This window comes from Paroedura picta, chromosome 1 (genome assembly GCF_049243985.1).
Source record: "Paroedura picta isolate Pp20150507F chromosome 1, Ppicta_v3.0, whole genome shotgun sequence".
NCBI classification, from domain to species: Eukaryota; Metazoa; Chordata; class Lepidosauria; order Squamata; family Gekkonidae; genus Paroedura; species Paroedura picta.
The window spans coordinates 174,502,447-174,521,138 of record NC_135369.1 but is presented as its reverse complement, the minus strand read 5'-3'; positions in this window follow the sequence as shown (position 1 = coordinate 174,521,138).

Genomic DNA, 18,692 nt, shown 5'->3' with positions numbered 1-18,692 from the left:
GGATTTTGAAAAGAACGACAGTATTCCCACAAGTCTCTTTTGCATGTTATTTCTGAAGGTTAAAATGGCCAGTGATTTAATATTGTTAGTTAAGGAAAATCTGCAGTTATTCCCATCCCCCCGTCTCAGAGAGTTACTCCTCCCCCAGATTCCCTATATGTTCAAAATTTCACGTCTCTTGGCTGACACGTGCCCAAAATAGATCGCTCCTGCTGCTGCGTAGGAGGATTTCCTTGAACGTCCTGAAATCATGGCTCTGATTGGCTTCGTCCAGGATAATCTGAAAGAAGTAGAATTTAAAAAAATATAGAGAGAATTTGTATTGCATCTGGTTTAACTTTGGGATCAGGTTTGCTAGGAATAATAGGACAATTATCGATTTAACATTAACCGGAGTGCAACGTTGCTTTGTTCCTGGAACGGCACTGCCACCCTGTAAGCAGGCTTTTTGAGAAACATTTTGCTGGCACAGTTGCTTGAGCCCTACCTTGTCAGAAGGCTGGGAACGATTTTCTCGTAGGGCGCCAGAAATTGCCATGTGTCCAGTGGGCGGTGGTTTGTAAAAGCAACTCCGTGGGCGTATGGGAAGGTACTTCTGAAGCAATGCAGAATTATTCCAAGTATTTGTACACGCCGAGAACTCAGTGGGTGCTCTCGAGACAGTGGCGGGAAGCACTGGTGGGAACTCCGCCCCTCTCTCTGCTGCCCCAAAAAGGCCCAAAGAGGACTCAGCGGACGCTCTCAGAGTAGCAGCAGGAAATGCTGACGGGGACGACGTTCCTCTCTCTGCTGCCCCGAAATGGCTCACTGAGTCCTCGGCGGGTGTTTTGTGGCAACTGCAGGAAGCACTGGCGGGGACGCTTCTCCTCCCCCTGACACCCCAGGAAGCCCCGTTGCAACCTGGCAAGGCTGAGACCAGAGTGCTCGGGCAGTGGGAGCACTGGTGGGGACTGGCTTACCCTATTCCCCCACCACCACCCACATAGCGCCACTGAGGTCTGGTGAGCTCAGCTCCCTCCCTCCCTCCTTCTCCACCCCCACCCCCACAGGGCTCACAATCCCAGGCCCCTCACCCTCTCTCCATCTCCCACTCACCAGCTGGCACTTCCACATGGAAGAAGCTGTAGGGGGATGCGGCCAGAGGTGGGACACCCTTCCTGATTGGCCGCTCATTGGACGAATGGCCAATCAGGTTTGGGACAGCTGGGACAGGGTACCAAATTGGTTAGCGATGAATGCCAACTCCTCTTATGGTTTTATTTATATGGAAAGATTAGGTGTTCCTGCAAACAAGGGAAAAGTGGGATTATTTTAGCCAATAGCCACTGACAGCTGTGAAAATTGGGCGAGGAAGAAATCGGACAGGAGGGAGTTGATTCCTTTGAACTCTGGTGCTGGAGGAGGCTTCTGCAGATTCCACAGACAGCAAAAGTCACAAACAAGGAAATACTAGAGCGTGTCAAATCTGGAAGGCGAAAGCACAAAACTCCAGCTCACTTACTTTGGCCAGATCATGTGCTGCAACCCCACAGAGAGAGTAATTATGCCAGGACTGGTCAGTGGTCAAAGGAAACCAGGCTGACAAAGAACATGGTGGTTAGATACGATCAAAATGGACTCTGGCAAGAGCATTAGTCAACTAAAAGAAGCAGTACAAGATCAGAAGGCATGGAGACAGCTGAAATCTAGGATCGCCAAGAATCAGCCATGACTGAATCATGGAATCATAGATTTGGAGGGGAACTCCAGCGTCATCTAGAGTAGCGGTCCATAACCTTTCTCAGGTCAGGGACCGCCTCCGGAGTGAGGGGAGAGCCGACGGCCCGGGTGCTGCGCAAACGTGCACGCGCAGTTGACACACATGCACGTTTTTGCCACCAGGGGGCGCTAACGCGCATGCGCGACAACTGCACGCATGCATGTTTTTGCCACCAGGAGGCGCTAACACGCGTGCGTGGCAACTGCGCGCATGCGCGTTTGTGTCACCAGCGTGCCGGCGGCTGTGCCTGCCTCTTCCCTTCCTTCTCACTGTGGGCGGGGGGAGGCAGGCGTGGCTGCCGGCGGCCCGCTACCGGGCCACGGACCGGGGGTTGATGACTCCCGATCTAGAGCAGTAGTTCTCAAACTTCCCAACACCGTGACCCTTTAATGCAGTTCCTCATGTTGTGGTGACCCCCAACCATAAAATTATGCACGTGTTCTTTCACAGAAATTAAACCAAAACTGACCCATGGCGTAAAGATCCATTGTCCACGATTGTATATAAATTGTTGTTTTTTTTAAATGGGGTTTATCAGTTCAGTTCTGCCTCTTGTCCCACCATGCCGATTTCGCTCTTTTCCGTTGCTCCAGACAGACGAACGCTCAATCTCGATCTACACCGGCCAAGCTGTTTGCCCTGCCGCAACCCCTGCGAATGGGTCGTTTGACCTCCAAAGGGGTCCTGACCCCCAGGTTGAGAACCACTGATCTAGTCCAACCATCTGCAGAATGCAGGAAATTCACAACTACCCACAGTGAACCCAATTCCATGTTCAGATGATGCCCTCCCCCTGACATCATCACCATTTTAGCCTAACATTAACGCCTAACATCATCCTCATCATTTTAGCCTTCCCTTCCTCCAAGGACCCCACAGCAGCATATGTTATTCTCTGCTCCTCTGAGGGTAAAGTCTGTGTGGTGTAGTGGTTAGAGCAGGGAGCAGGAACATTCTTAACCCATTTGGAGTCCTAGGCAAGCAAGTGGGTGGGGCTTGGTGATGTGGGGGTGGGGCCTCTGCAGAGAAATGTGCACTTCCCCCTGGCTCCCAGTGTACTACTGCTCGAACAGAGGGTGGTGGCATAGGGGCCAGCTCTCTCAGGCTGCAAGTCCCTCGGCTTGTCCCTGCTGTTGGGAAGGTGTGACGGCGCATGACTGGCAGCCGTCAGGGGGATGGCCTGCACAGATGCCCATGCCAAAGTGAAGGCCATGGGTTTTTCATGCAAGGTGGGTGTTGCACCATTGCAAGCAGCACTGCACCCAGCCTCAGGTCTTCTGCATGTGGGGGGCCAGTCTACCCATGGCTAACATGGGTGCCACCGAGCTGTCCTCGGCCCAGCAGAGGAGGTCTCAGGACCACGGGCCAGTTGGGACACATGGCTCCCACTGCTCGCAGGGCTTGATGGGGCCCTGTGCCCCCCCCCATCAAGTACACTACCCAGAGCATGAGCCCTGACCGCCATCCCCTAAGTACACTGTCAGCAGGGAGTCCTCAGATTGGTCCCTGGAGTCAGCATGGTGCACACCAACACTTTTCTTGGCTCCCACCATGTGTTTTTAGAAAGTGGGTGGGGCTGGGTGGGGGGGGGGTTGCCTGCCAAGGCTTCTGAATACTCCGCCAGGGATCTGATCATTGTGTATCAACATTCTAAAGGTGCCTACAAGCTCAACAAGGCTGAGGAGTCCTGGGTCAGAGTGTTGAACTAGGAACAGGGACATTCCCACCTTGCCATGAAGCTGCCACCCTGGCCTTCAGCCAGTCACTATCTCTTAGCCCGAGGTACCTTACAGGACTGTTCTTAGGCTAAAATGTAAAAAGGAGAATAATTTGAGCAATGAGACCTTATGGGGTTCTAACCTTCCCTCCGTTGCTGAAAAGACAATCTATCTTTTATCTGACCGAGTTGATAATGTAACATATAAAAGGTAAAGGTAAAGGTATCCCCTGTGCAAGCACCGGGTCATGTCTGACCCTTGGGGTGACACCCTCTAGCGTTTTCATGGCAGACTCAATACGGGGTGGTTTGCCAGTGCCTTCCCCAGTCATTACTGTTTACCCCCCAGCAAGCAAGCTGGGTACTCATTTTACCGACCTCGGAAGGATGGAAGGCTGAGTCAACCTTGGGCCGGCTGCTGGGATCGAACTCCCAGCTTCATGGGCAGAGCTTTCAGACTGCATATCTGCTGCCTTACCTCGCTGCGCCACAAGAGGCTAACTAATATAACATATAAAACCACTCTATTTGCCTTGGCTGCAAGGAAAATAAGGGCCAACGTTACAACCGCTAAGGCAGCCCCTTAATACTCTTGTACTCTGTAGTCATGTATGCTGTTTCAGTTCTTTGGTCTTAAATTTTATATTTCTATACAGTTCCTTTTATTCTATGTTACTGTTTGTAAATTTGTATTTTATATTTTGCAAAGGCCTATGGCTAGATACAAATAAATGTATCTGTCTATCTAAAAAAACATCTGGCAGGTCAGTAGGCCTCCCAGTGGTTTCGAAATGGGCCCGGTCTTCAGAAAGTTCAGAGACTGTCCTTGCACATGTCTCCTGAAAGGACAAAAATTCCAAGTGTGGAGATAGCTTCATCCAAGTCGCTCCCAGAGATATTTTTGCTCTTCCGGTCTCCTTCTTGCATCTATTCTTTGTAACAAGAATAGATGCGACGTTTCCAAAACTGTATGTAGGGTTTTTTTTTAAAAAAAAAAACAGTTTAGCTTTCTCTTTTAAATTGCACCAATACAGGAAACTATTACCCATAAATGATACAGAAGGAGAATGACAGTGTTTTATTTCTGGTGCTGAGACAGAATAGGTCTCCTGCTATATTCTGGTGGTTCGAACGAGGAGAAATAAGAGCTCAAAAACAAATTACCAGCAAGCTGTCTGGAAGGGACAATCCCTCGGAGCAACTTCTGCTTGTCTGATGATGGGAACCCTGCGGAGTGCCTGTTTCCTAGTCAATAACAGTCACCGCGTTGGATTGATGGCCATCACTTCTGCGATGTTCATATCTATCAGGCCAAAGAGTCTTTGTTCTGTCTCGTTTAGCCTGCGAGCTGTTTTCCGTTTGGCACCAGGGATCGTCCTTGTCAATGAGTTTGATGTGAAAACAGCTGCATGGCCCTTGGTCTTGTCGCCACGGTGAAGGAACAAGACTGTATTGCAACCAATATCATTTGTAGGAATGCAACTTAGATGGTTTATCTTGTGGTGGTTGGTTGCTAACAGTGCATGTGTGTGTGTGTGTGTTAAACGGCACCTTGTGTAAACTTTCTTGTTACCAGATTTAAACGGTATATTCCAGTCACTCTGTCACAGTGGTCCCCAACCTTTCTGAGGCTGGGGACCGGCAGGGCAACTGCCCTGCCCGCGCATCGAGCATGTGCAGGCCACGCCCGCGCATCTCGCATGCGCGGCCGAAATTGCACATGCGCGGCACTTTCGCACATGCGCTGCACTTTCGCACATGCGCAAAAGTGTCGCGCATGCGCGGTTTTGGCCACGCATGGTGCCTGTGCGCATGCGCGGTGCGGCCCTGATTCCCTCTCCCAGCCCTCCTGCAGTAAGAAGCTTCCAGCCCTCCTGCAGTAAGAAGCAAGCTTGCGGCCTGGGAAGTTTTTTACTGCGGGGGAGTGGGGAGAGGGAGCCGCAGCCCGGCGCCATGTCCTTCGTGGCCCGGCACCGAACCGCGGCCCGCAGGTTGGGGACCACTGCTCTGTCAGAAACAGCCACAAAAATACCAGGCAGAATACCTGTCCGAACTCCCAAAATTCCGCAGGGCCTGCAAAAGGGAGCATTTGCCTGAGACCGTCAACAGGTCCCCCCTCAGACATCCCGTACATGGCCTGAACCAGTCTGTCCTCTCGGAGGCCTTGGCTGGGTTCCGTTCCTGTTGTATTGTTTATGGTCACTGAAACTGTGATATTGGATTGTTGTTGTTGTTGCGTTTGTTTATGTTATGTACTGATTCGTTCCATGTATCCCCCCGTGTTGTATGTGAACTGCCCTGAGCTGTATGGAAGGGCGGTATAGAAATCAAATAAATATAAATAAATAAATAAAACTCCTCTGGGAACAAGTAAAGAATGCTAAAATGGATCAAGGTAGCTGGTAAAGGAGACGGAGACGCTAAGCGGAGATAAGCAATGGGGTGGACGAAGATTATCAGTGGTTCCTGCTTCCCTGCCAGTTTGCCAACAATACCCTCTAGCTTTCTCTGAGTGCCTCAAAACCTTCAATTGGCTTTTCAGAACATTTCACTCTCACAAAAGGGCTGCTTCTCAACACCAGCCATGGCTATTATTATCTGAAGAGTTGACTGCTTGGACATAATGTACAACGGCTGGCTGGGACAATTCCATGAACTAGGGGTCTCCCCAGTGTGGTGTCCCTGGGTGCTGTCATGTGCCATGCCTGGCTCGTGTCAGTTTGGTTTGTTTTTTTCTCTCGGGCATCAGTTGTACCCCTCCATGCATCCCTTTCTTTCTAGCCACTTCTGGCTTTCCCAGTTCTCTGTACTTCAGAAAGCTCTTTGCGGTGCAAATGTCTCATGCAAGAAAATGCAAGAAATGGTACACAAGAACGGAAGGGGGCTGCATGTGACTCAGTCATGCTAACTGGGAGTTCTTTGAGCTCAACCCTAGAAAAAGACACTGTTTTATACCCCAAAGATTGGCACTCAGAGGGGACCAGACTTCAATTAGGAACCTCCAGTGATTTCATTGGTGTGCCCTTTGCCACTTGGGCCAAACCTCGCTCATCTGTTTATTGCCTCAGCCAGAGGCTGTGCTAATAAGGACTGGCCGACTCCAAGCCCCTCATCCCCTCCCCACCATCTTGTCCAATCCTGAATGATCTCCTGAGCCCCAAATCCAACCCCCCTTCTGTTCTGTTGGGACACACTTGGCCTCTCCCCCTCGTTTTCTTTCCATGTCCACAAAGAAAACTCTCTCCCCCTTCCACCGCTGCCACCATGCTGTTCTTGATGTCCTATAACACGGAGACAGAATCCTTCTATATATGGTGATTTTGGGCCTCTTGTAAGAGTGCCCCATCTTCCACCCAAGAAGCAGCCCTACTTTGGCTGCCGAAGCTCCTGAGCCTCCTTAATCAGTAATGGAGCAAATGCTGGCAGGGGGTCATGGGAATTGTAGTCCATGAACATCTGGAGGACCACAGGTTGACTACCCCTGCACTAGATCTCCAAATCGGTCTCGATTACTCTTTCTCGCGCCTTTGACCACCACCACCACCACCCTACTCTTCTGCCCAAATGAGGTAATTTAGCCATGCGCTCTGTGCTTAGAATCACTCTCTCTTCCATAGATAATTCCCCCTCCTTGCCATAATGCTTTGCACAATTGGCCTTCCATAAAGTTTTTTCAAGGTTTTAATTCCGTTTGGCCTCTCTGTATTCCCCCCACATGCACACCCTGCCCCATCTTTCTGGCACGTCTTAGTACTTCATCACCTAATGAAGGATCATTATTACTGGCATGTAGGTCATTGGTTTAATTGGCATTTTAGGGGAACACATAAGAGACCGGCTTTAACCAGTACTAATATCCCGGCCAACAGAAGGGGGGGGAGGCAGCAGACTTTCTCCACAGTTTCGTGAATGTAGCCCATGTTCAAGGAGCAAGAATATACTACCTGTGCCTGAGTATATCCTATATATATGTGGGTTGGTACTTAGCTCTTCCCAGTCCTGCTTCAACCACCTCCACACAAAAACAAAATGTCCTTTGTAAAGAAAACAAAGAATTGGCGCGATCTCAAGGACCTATGGTAGCAAGTTGGGCTGGGGATAGTCAGCCTGGCTTGGTGAATTGTCAGTTTTCCCCAGAATATTAAAAACATGGGACTCTAAAGACGACTTGCAACAGATCATCAGATAAGACAGGCAAGACCTTGACTAATAGGCTTTCCAATGGATTCCACCCAGCCACAGGGTAAACACTTTTATTAATTTATAGTCTCAAGGCAGCTTCCAATCACCTTCCCTTTCCTCTCCCCACAACAGACACCCCGTGAGGGAGGTGAGGCTGAGAGAGCCCTGATATTACTGAAGAAGAGTTGGTACTTATATGCCACTTTTCTCTACCCGAAGGAGTCTCAAAGCAGCTTATATTTGCCTTGCCTTTCCTCTCCCCACAACAGACACCCTGTGAGGTGGGTGAGGCTGAGAGAGCCCTGATATTACTGAAGAAGAAGAAGAGTTGGTTCCTATGTCCCGCTGTTTTAAAAAAAAATTATTTTATTTATTATATTTATATACCGCCCTCCCCTGGGGCTCAGGGCGGTTTACATAATAACATAAGAACAATACATGGAACAGTCTATAAAACATTTGAGTAACTACCCAAAGGAGTCTCAAAGCAGCTTACAATAGCCTTCCCTTCCTCTCCCCACAACAGACACCCTGTGAGGTGGGTGAGGCTGAGAGAGCCCTGATATCACTGCTCGGTCAGAACAGCTTTATCAATGCCATGGCAAACCCAAGGTCACCCTGCTGGTTGCATGTGGAGGAGCGTGGAATCAAACCCGGCTCGCCAGATTAGAAGTCCACGCTCCTAACCACAACACCAAGCTGGCTCTCAAGAATCAAGAGTGCAGTCTGGAGGTCCTTGAAACAAAGGCAGGATGAAAGTGGGGGAGACAGGCACAAAGACAGAAGCCCCCAAGCCTTTCCGGTGGAAACCAGCACATTCCCTGTGAAAACAGCACAATTCAGTTGAAGCCGGTTTCAGACGAAGTGCACAACCAACTCAAATGGGTTGAGGGCAGCCTCTTTTGACCGCTTGCACTCCCACAGCCAAGAAAGCAAACAATGCAACCTAATGGAGATCTCCTTTGCAAAGGCCTCGGGGGGAGGAAAAAACACCGTTCCTTATGCTTGCCTGTGTCCATTCAAAGCGCCCAAGGACACGGTGGGCTGCGTGCAAAAAATTAGGACTCCTCCGGCACTCTTCCCTCCCCCTAAGCGCCCTGAATGTTATTTTTCCACCATCGCTGCTATTTCTCATGCCATGATGCTGTGCTCTACATTGCCGAGTGGCACGCTGGGCTCTTTCCGGAAGATACAATGCGCACTTAAAATGTAAAAATGTTTTTCTAAAAACTCGTTAATAAAAGCCGACAATACGTTGGAGGGTTTGGGGGTCATTGACTCATAGAAGGAAAGACTAATGCTTCTGGTATTCATTTGCCGGGGGCGTTTTCAAAATGCTTCCCCCCCCCCTCCCCCTCAGGCTGTGCGGAGTTATTATATTAAAAAGCAACGGGGAACCAAAAGGTGAAAGTGAACAGCTTCTCCGATGGCAGAGCGGCGCTGCGGATCTCTCTCGAGTCTTTCGGGGGACGGCTTGAAAGGTTCTCCTCGTTCCTCTTTGTTTCCTCGCTCCCTTTCGCGATGTGCCCATCGAAATTAATGCAGGCAACCCTGTTTATTCAGCGCTTGCACTTGACTTCTTGGATCATTGCTCAGAAGCTGTTAGCGTTCCCTTTTCCTCTGGCAGCCCAGAGCATTGATTTCATTGAAAGATGTACTTGGGTCAGAATATAGTCCAGGAGTATAAAGGCCTGTGAGCTTCCATGTTCTTTTCTCTGCTTTTCTCTTCCCAGCTTTACTCTGCTCTGATTTGGCCTCACTGTGTTCAGTTTGGGACATCACAGTTGAAGAGGGATGTAGGCAAACTGGGCCGCGTCCAGAGGAGGGCAACAAGGAGGGTGAGGGGTTTGGAGACCAAGACTTATGAAGAAAGGCTGGGGGAGCTTGGTCTGTTTAGCCTGGAGAGGAGACGACTGAGAGGGGATCTGATAACCATCTTCAAGTGTTTAAAAGGCTGCCAAATAGAGGGTGGAGCAGAGTTGTCCTCTCTTGCCCCAGAGGGATGGATCAGGACCAATGGGATGAAATTAATTCAAAAGAAATTCCATCTAAACATCCGGAAGAAGTTCCTGACAGTTAGAGCGGTTTCTCAGTGGAACAGGCTTCCTCGGGAGGTGGTGGGTTCTCCATCTTTGGGAATTTTTAAACAGAGGCTGGAGAGCCATCTGACGGAGAGGCTGATTCTACGAAGGCTCAAGAAGGTGGCAGATTAGTGACAGCTCAGTCAAGGTCCTCAGTTCTTCTGGAAGCTCATTCCACCAGGTCGGGGCCAGGACCAAAAAGGCCCTGGTCCTGGTCAAGGCCAGACATACTGTCAAGGGAACAGGGACAACCAACAGATTGAAACCCACAGAACGGAGAACCCCGCTTGAGGCATAAGTAAACAAGCAGTCCCTCAGATATGCAGGACCTGGGCCGTGGATGGCCTTCAAGGTAAGAACCAAAACCTTGAACCTGATTCAGAAGCTAATTGGTAAACAATGCTGCTGCCTCAGCACAGGCTGGATATGAGCCCTCCAAGATGACCTGGAGAGACCCTAGCAGCCACATTTTGCACCAACTGCAATTTTCGGGTCAAAGACCTGCGTAGAACAAGTTACAGAAGTCTAGTCTGGAAGTGACCGTTGCATGGATCACTGTGGCCAAGTGTTCTGGGGACAGGTAGGGCGCTAGTAGCCTAGCTTGGCACAAGTGGAAAAATGCCACTTGGGCTACTTTCATTATCTGTGCCTCCATAGATAAGGAGGTATCAAAGATTGTTGGGAGGCTTAAAAAGGGCTGCTCCTCACCAGAGGCAGAGCTCAGACAACTGAGAGCACGTGGAGAGAGCTACTGGGGAGAGTTGCTGCTGACCAGGTGAGGCTATTGTGCTGCCTGGGTGAGGTGATTGCTGGGTAATTGTTGGGAGGCTTAAAAAGGGCTGCTCCTCGCCAGAGGCAGAGCTCAGACAACTGAGAGTACGTGGAGAGAACTACTGGGGAGAGTTGCTGCTGACCAGGTGAGGCTATTGTGCTGCCTGGGTGAGGTGATTGCTGGGTAATTGTTGGGAGGCTTAAAAAGGGCTGCTCCTCGCCAGAGGCGCGAGCCGAAGGGCGAGAGACAAAGGGCTCTTGGCCTGTGGCTCTTAGCCTGGGGTTCTTGGCTGAGCAATTAGAATCAGTAGATTATATTTCCCTAGTACTTGCACTGCCTAGATATTACAATGGACCTCCAGGACACTCATCCCATCATCTGCAATGAGTGTGACATGATTGCCTTCCTCCCAGAAGACAAGATGGACTACAGCTGCCCCAAGTGTAAGCTGGTAAGACTTTTGGAGGAAAAGATTAGGGGATTAGAAAACAAAATTATCACTCTGACCCAAAGTAAGGAAGGGGAGGAGTTCATAGACCAGAGCCCTGCAACTCGGAATAAAGACAATACAACTAGTCCTGAAGAGGATAAGGAGATTGACCACAATAGGGAGCCTCTGCAGACAGTTCGGAAAAAGACTCAACGGCGAAGAGCGAGACAGTTCTCAGGGCCTTTGGAGCTCCAGAATAGATTTCAGGCCCTTGCAGAGGAGGTGCAAGGGTCAACGAGGGAAGACGTCCCAAAACAAAGTCCAAGACAAAGGGAAGAGGCCACGGGGACAGAAGGAAATGGAGTTGAGAAGAAAAAAAAAAGGAGAGTACTGGTAATTGGAGACTCCCTGCTAAGAGGAATGGATCGCCATGTGGCTGGGCCAGACCCCCTAACCCGAGAGGTGTGTTGCTTGCCAGGGGCAAAAATTAAAGATGTTTCAGAACGGCTGCCCAAACTCCTCAAATCTACGGATCGCTACCCATTTGTGATGGTCCATGTGGGAACGAATGACATGTCCCTGAATACCATTGCTCCTATTAAAAAAGACTATCAAGATCTGGGGAGGAAGCTCAAGCAAATGGGGGCACAACTGTAAATCTGAGACATCCCCAGGTCCCACCTGGACACCAGCATCCCTAGGTGGAGGTGAGGAGGGAAAGGCCAACACTAGGACAAAGTCCAGTGGCAAAACACATGTCCTGCATTTCTGTTTTATTTTATCTCTTTGCCTGCTGACCTAGGTTTCGTGGTATGTGCTCAGCAATGAAGGCCTGCATATCTCACCAAAGGGTCCTGTGCCTGTCCCAGCTTCACCGTGCCCCTGTCATGTAGCCTCCACCCATCTTCGTTGGACTACATGCCTATTGGACCCCTGCTTTGGTTTCTGGGGGCTGTTAGTCACTCTGACCTCCATGACCCCAGCAGTCTGTTTCTCTGTAGTGTTATCTGTATACATCGGTTTGTTTCGTCTAAAGGCCAAATGGCCATACCAGCTTATTGGTACTGGGGTGTCAACTCTCTGCTCTGAACTTGCTTCGAAGATAAGGAACTGTGTTCTGTGGGAAAGCTCTTTGACTCACAAAATGTGTGATTGGGGAGAGGGGGGTTCCCTATATGAACACAGAGCTTCAACTGATAAGATTGTTCTTACCAAGGCCTATCTATTGCAAAGACCCCTATAGTGTTCTCTACGGGCCTCAATAAACAACTTTGGGACTTTTCTAAACGAAATGCCTGAGCTTGTTTTCTGCATCCCTCAAGGTTGCATCTAGGTTCGTGATGCCCCCAAACGCCATCTATCATTGCTTTTGTGCAAATGTTTTATCTGGAAAAGTAGATGAATCTTCCTCTCACTCTGCAACTTTTGAAACATCAGTGTCACGTCACCCCTGAATGCCTGCGGCGTTTGCCTATGTGCGTTTGGATCAGAAACTTTGTAGAGAAATAACAGCCTGAAAAGATGAGAGTCTTGGATTTGCAATTTGTATAAAAGTTTCCAAAACTTTACAGCAGTCTAGGGATAGGTTTGTGTTCGTGCTACCTCCTCCGGTGTGCAGGTCGTGGGATGAAGCAGACATCTGGTTGCCTCCGGCAGGATCCTTCTGCTGATTTCCCTTGTGTTTTTTTAATCAGAAAGGATGTTAGGGGAAGGGGAATTAAAATGTTAAAGGAGAGCTTCCAAAGGAGAAGTAAGCAGATACTTGACGTGAGCCACATGCTACGGACCAGCGTGGTTTAATTCATGCGAGAGCCAATGCCTGAGGAGATGCCTCCTGTCCAGATAATCTAAACAGCGTTTTAAAAAATAAAATAAGCCAAGAGCAGCAGAAGCTCCTGCAGAACCAGCCAGCTCTCTGGTCACCTTGCAAGGTGACCTGACCTGGATAGCTGAGGCAAGCCTTATCCCATCAGATTTAGGAAGCTAAGCAGGGTCAGCCTTGGCTAGCACTAGGAAAGGTAACCTCCAAGGACTACCAAGGTCATGACACGGTCATGATTCTGTGAAAGTTCAAGGGGGTGGCAGATTACAGTGGATGAGTGATAGGATTGTGAGTGTCCTGCATAGTGCAGGGGGTTGGACTAGATGACCCAGGAGGTCCCTTCCAACTCTATGATTCTATCATTCTATGATAGGCCTGGCCGAACAACTCCATTTTGCAGACTTCACAGAATTGTCCCAGAGACCATTTATGCACTGGGAACTTCACTGCCCCAGCTCCCGTGCAGGAGCACAAATCTGGGCTGGATGAGGTGCACCAGGCCAAATGCTCCCCCATGTGGTTGCAGGAAGAGGTGGGGCAACCTGCCACGACTAAAACTCCAGCCTGCAGCCCGGCATGAAACCTCCAGTGCATAAACGGTCAGAGAGAGCATTCCACCAGGCCAGGACCAGGGCCAAAAATACCATGGCTCTGGTTGAGCCCAGCTTAATTTCTTTGGAGTCGAGAATCTTGAACAGATTTTGCTCATTAAATCTTAGTCTCCTTTGGAGGACATAGTGGAGGAGGTGGTCCCAGACTGTGTCTAAGTAATGTAGTTTCGATCCACTTCAGCAACTGTTGCAAGTGGATTTTCCATTTCACACAATCAAATCCAATTGCAAAGTGCATTGAAAATGGATCGGAAAGTGTATTATTTGGTGTACTTGAAAGCGCTGCATGTCTCCCATCTAGTGCCAATCACCCTGGCTGTCAGGGTTCTTCTTGTTCTGATGCAAAGTCCTGGTCTTAGGCATTAAGGACCCTGTGGTTTAAGTCCAAGATACCCGTATACTGCTTCTATTTTGCTTGCTTATACCCCTCCTTATATCATAGTTCAGGATAGCTTACAATAATAATTCAACAAAAATCCTGTGCCTACACAGGGAGCAAACCCTCTCATTTTGTGGCAACCAAACAGCTGCTTATCCCAAAAGCAAAGATCTGATCCCTACTTTCCTCTGCCTCAGTTTCAGAAGAGCACAAGAGGTCTCACCTTTATTTATCTACTTGCTTCAAAGGTCATTCATAAGAACGGTCTTTGAAAGTGACCTCTCCCTTAGTGGGCCGGCGAGAGTGAGTGAGTGAGGGTGAGAAGAACTCAACGCCACCCACGCCATGCTCCCTCTCCCCCCCCAGTTGGCCGGAGCACTTTCCCAGCCACGGGGAAGGCTCGGTGAGGGAGGGAGGGAGGGAGCTGTAGGGGCAGGGCCAATCAGGGTGCAGCTGGCTGCACCCTGATTGGCCCTATTCGAACTCGGACAGCCAGACCGTTCGTATATCCAAGGCTGTTTCACAAATATATATAGGCAGCAAATGAATAAAGATTTTGGGATTTCCATCATGCTCTGTCTTTAAAAAGTCAAGAGGCATTTGGAAGCATCTGCCTGCCTCAGGGGCCTCAAAATGATCAACATTTTGTGGAGCCTCCTGATTTTTTGTGGTAGGCCACGCCTCCTATGGCAGCCATTTTATGATTGTCACCTGCTGATTTCTTCATTTCATGGCATTTTCCTCTACCCTGTCTCAAAATCCCGGGAGTACCCACAGATTCGGAAAACGAACAAGGGAAGGGATAAAAAAAACAAACCCAACCTGTGAAGCAAGGTAGGAACCAAAAAGGTTGAGAAATCTTTAAATGATGATGATAAAATTATATTAAATACACATTGGATGGCACCATGCTGAACAAGGTCAATTAAGAACAATACATTACAATTACAGGAGAAAATATGCAAAAAAACCCTTCTTTGAATAACTCACAGAGGCCCCAAAATTATTTATTTATTTATTTGTGTTTATGCTTGTAGGCTGTCCCTATAGCACTCAGCATCTCAGGACAGTTTATACAGTATAATAAAATCAATATTAACACAATAAATTCCAATGAAACATTATATACATTAAACAGAAGCATTACACTGCAGCATTAATTGATATAAATAGAAGGTAGGAATACCCAGTCCTGGTAGGGAAGGCCTGCATGATATTTTGGTTCTTCTGGCCATATGCCGGGTGGAAGAGCTCCATCTTACAGGCCCTTCAGAACTGTGTCAGTTCTGTCAGGGCCCTAATGTTCTATGGGAGCTCATTCCACACGGCGGGGGCCAGGGCCAAAAATGCCCTGTTCCTGGTCAAGGTGAGTCATATTTCTTTGGGACTGGGGCCTACTAACCGGTTAGCCAAGGCTAACTGGAGAGTTCTCCGGGGGCCATATGCCACAGATATCAAAGTGACCCAATGCATTTTGGGATCTTCTCCCAATTCAGCCAGGCGGGGGAACCTCTGAGCTATATCACCAAAACCTCAGCTGCTCCCAAGTCCGGAAGAATTAGTGCTCTTGTCATGGAGATGTGGGCCTTTGTTCCCGATGCAGTTTGAGGTGATGCTGAGCAATGAGCATTGCGCTGTCACTTATTATGCAGCCAACCAGCCTTCAGAAAAAAACACATCAGCCCAAGATGCTAGCATCTCAGGATGTCCTCATACTAAAATTTCAAAGGCGCTGGAGAATCTCACGCTGTCCATTCATGTTAATAAAAGACGGTGGCTCCTGCTGACTCCTTCATCTTTGCGTATGCTCTGAAGAAGTGTCTGATCCCACACCTCCCTGTGCCATTCAGCCACAGAGCTTCCAAGCCTTAGGGGGATCCGCTGGATGCTTTGCTTACATAACACACTTGTGTGTACATGTGTGTTTGTGTGTGCCTGTCAGAAGCTTCAAGGTTTGTGGTTGCTCTCCAGTCCCGGTTTGGCTCGCCACCAAGAATCAGTCAAGGGAAACCAATCAAGGAATTATTTATCGGACTGCCACAAAGGCCATTCAGCCTCTCACGCCAGCGACGGAAAAATGTCCTGACGAATCGCCTCGTTGTTTCTTTTGAAAGCTGCTGGAAAATCACACTGGGGGAGCGGGAGGGGGAATCCAATTCGTGCTCATTCTTTGCCAGCCTTGCTTTAGTAGCCCCAACAAGAGCGTGCTTCGCACCAAAGCTCCACTATCATGTCCATTTTGTCTGGGAATCGACAGGCCAGCTTCTGGAGTTGGCGGTTCACAGAATTACAGACACAACAGAAGAAAGATGTGAAACTCCAGGAACAATGGGTGATGTATCAAATAACTGGACATGCCGAGCAATCCAGGGGGATGTGCTTCAGCTCCTAGTTAGCAATCCCTGAACTTCAGTGAGCAGGACAGGATCTAGGAAAGGGTCGGCCAAACTGTGGCTCTCCGGATGTCCATGGACTACAATTCACATGAGCCCTTGCCAGCACTTGCAGTCTAAAATATCATTGGTATAATGTTATAACGTTATAGCGTTGTAGTGTTATAATACTGTAACTCGGCTAAGAAAAAATGCATTCAAGACACTTTGGGGGAAAGGGAGGGAGGTGATCAAGGGTGCAGAATGGTGGGATTAAGGGGTGCAATGAAAACAGAGGTGCAAGTAGGCACCATTTTGCTAAGAACACATTTTTTCAAAAGGGGAAGAGAACAAAGCATGATGGGAGACCGCCTCCATTGGACTCAGTGTGGAAAGCATCTCGCACATTTCTGCCTGGGAAATAAGGGGAGAAAAGCCCAAATGCAGAAACGCTAGAGTTGACTTGCAGCATCCAAAGGAAATCCAAAGCGAGGCTAAAACGAGGTATGTCTCCTAATGCGGAAATGGTCACAGTCCCACCTACCTCACAGGGTGTCTGTTGTGGGGAGAGGAAGGGAGAGGTGTTGGGAGAAGCTTTGGGACTCCTTTGGGTAGAGAAAAGCAGGGTATAAGAAAACCAGCTCACTTTGTGTGGTTCTCATGTCCTCTGCTCGGAATTGAGGTCTGATCCCATCTCCCCTTGGTCCTGATCCTTTGACCCTGCCTGGGCCCCACTTTCTACTTTCTCACCCTCTCTACATCTCATCACGTTCCTCCATCCCTCCCTCCTTCTGTCAACAATCTGAACTCATCTCCCTTGCAAACTCACTATTCCTGTCCCCAAAACGGCTATGCCGGATGTGGAGTGGTTGAGGATTTCATGCCCCAACAGGCCGGCTTGTCTAACGTCAAACAAGTTTTCCAGGATATTGCAGCCAAAAGACTGGCTCAGCAACAATACCATCTACAGCTGCCCCACTGTAAGGTGAAATTATAGGTGTATCTGCCTGTTCATCTTTTTGTACTGCCACAGTGTCGAAAGACAGTCTCCAGTCTTCGATGTTGCTTTGGATGGATGCCTCCGCAAGTGTCCTATCGTGTCAAAATTATTACCATTGCTATTTTATTTTGTATTACAGCAAGGTACCTTACAGCCTTATTGACCCGTTAACAGGCATTAAGAAAACATAAAATTATTACAGCAAAAAGGAGGGGCACGCATATACCTGGTGTTTTTTTTTAAAGAGCTTTTAATGCTAGTTTTGGTTATTCTTGCCAGCTTACTTAATCAATAAGACCCATGTCGTATCTGTCCAGAAACCTGAATACCCTGGCAAGGCAAAGCACATGTTGGATAATTCAGTGTGTTTTTGCAGCTGGAGCCTTCCAGTCCACACACATTGGATAATGCACTTTCAATGCACTTTAGAAGTAGATTTTCCTGTTTCACACAGGACAATCCAACTGCTAAAACACACTGAAAGTGCATTATCCAATGTGTGCAGAATGCAGGGTTTGGGAGCTGAGCAGCCTTGGCTACAATCAGTATTTAAACAGGAGACCACCAAGGAAAACTGGGGTTGTTATTGCTATGCGGGGGAAGACAATGGGAAATGAAATTCTTTAGGTACCAAATATGATGGAAGAGGGCAGGGAACTAAGACACATAATCTTTAACAATATCTAATCTTTTTCTCTCTTGTTCTATCTGGTCAGCCCAGTAGTATTTTATTTTAAATAGTTCTCAAATTGTCCCACCCTAGTCCCTTACAGTAGAAAAGGATTTCTGAGTTTGTGGGTGGGTGTTGCCTTGGCCCGATAGCCGTGGGACCGATAGATCCAGAGTTCTCAGACTCGCAGATCAATTTTCTGGATTCTGATGTCCACTAGTGTAGCGATCCCCAACCTGTGGGCTGCGGACCACATGTGGTCCTTCGACTAATTGGAGGTGGGCCCTGAAGGATGCCTCCCCCCCGGCCCTTTACAACACACTTTGGGTGTCATTGTCTCCCATCACTCCCAGATGGGACTATCTCGTTGCAGAGAAACAAGCTCAGGGTTCCCATAGATTTGTCATTGTCATGAGTTAAAATTTACATGAAAATAAAATGTTCCTTATGTTCGTCGTTGTCGCATGTCTGTATCTTATTTTGAAGGGATGTTTAAACATTACCATAGCGATCAGAGAGCGTTAGGGCAGTGGTTGAGAGTAGAGGAGTAAACTACCCCCCCCCCCACCAGGCCTCAGTAAAAGGTGTTGAGTGGTCCCCGGTGATAAAAAGGTTGGGGACCACTGCACTAGGGAACTGTCAGAATACGTATAGGTGATTTTTGCACAAATGTCTCAAAATGTCGATGTTTTGAAACAGCCCACCCACGGCGTTGGAGGATCTAAAAGAGATCCTAATGCCCCACCATCTTGCCCGCCTCCCCTCTAGAAAGGGATTTCTGAATCAGCTGACAGAAATAAAGTGCCTCCTTCAAATTTAGGCATACAATTTTACCTCAGAGGTTAGATCACTGACTCAGCGTAACAATAAGAAACTGAACTTTATTCGATAGAGGGA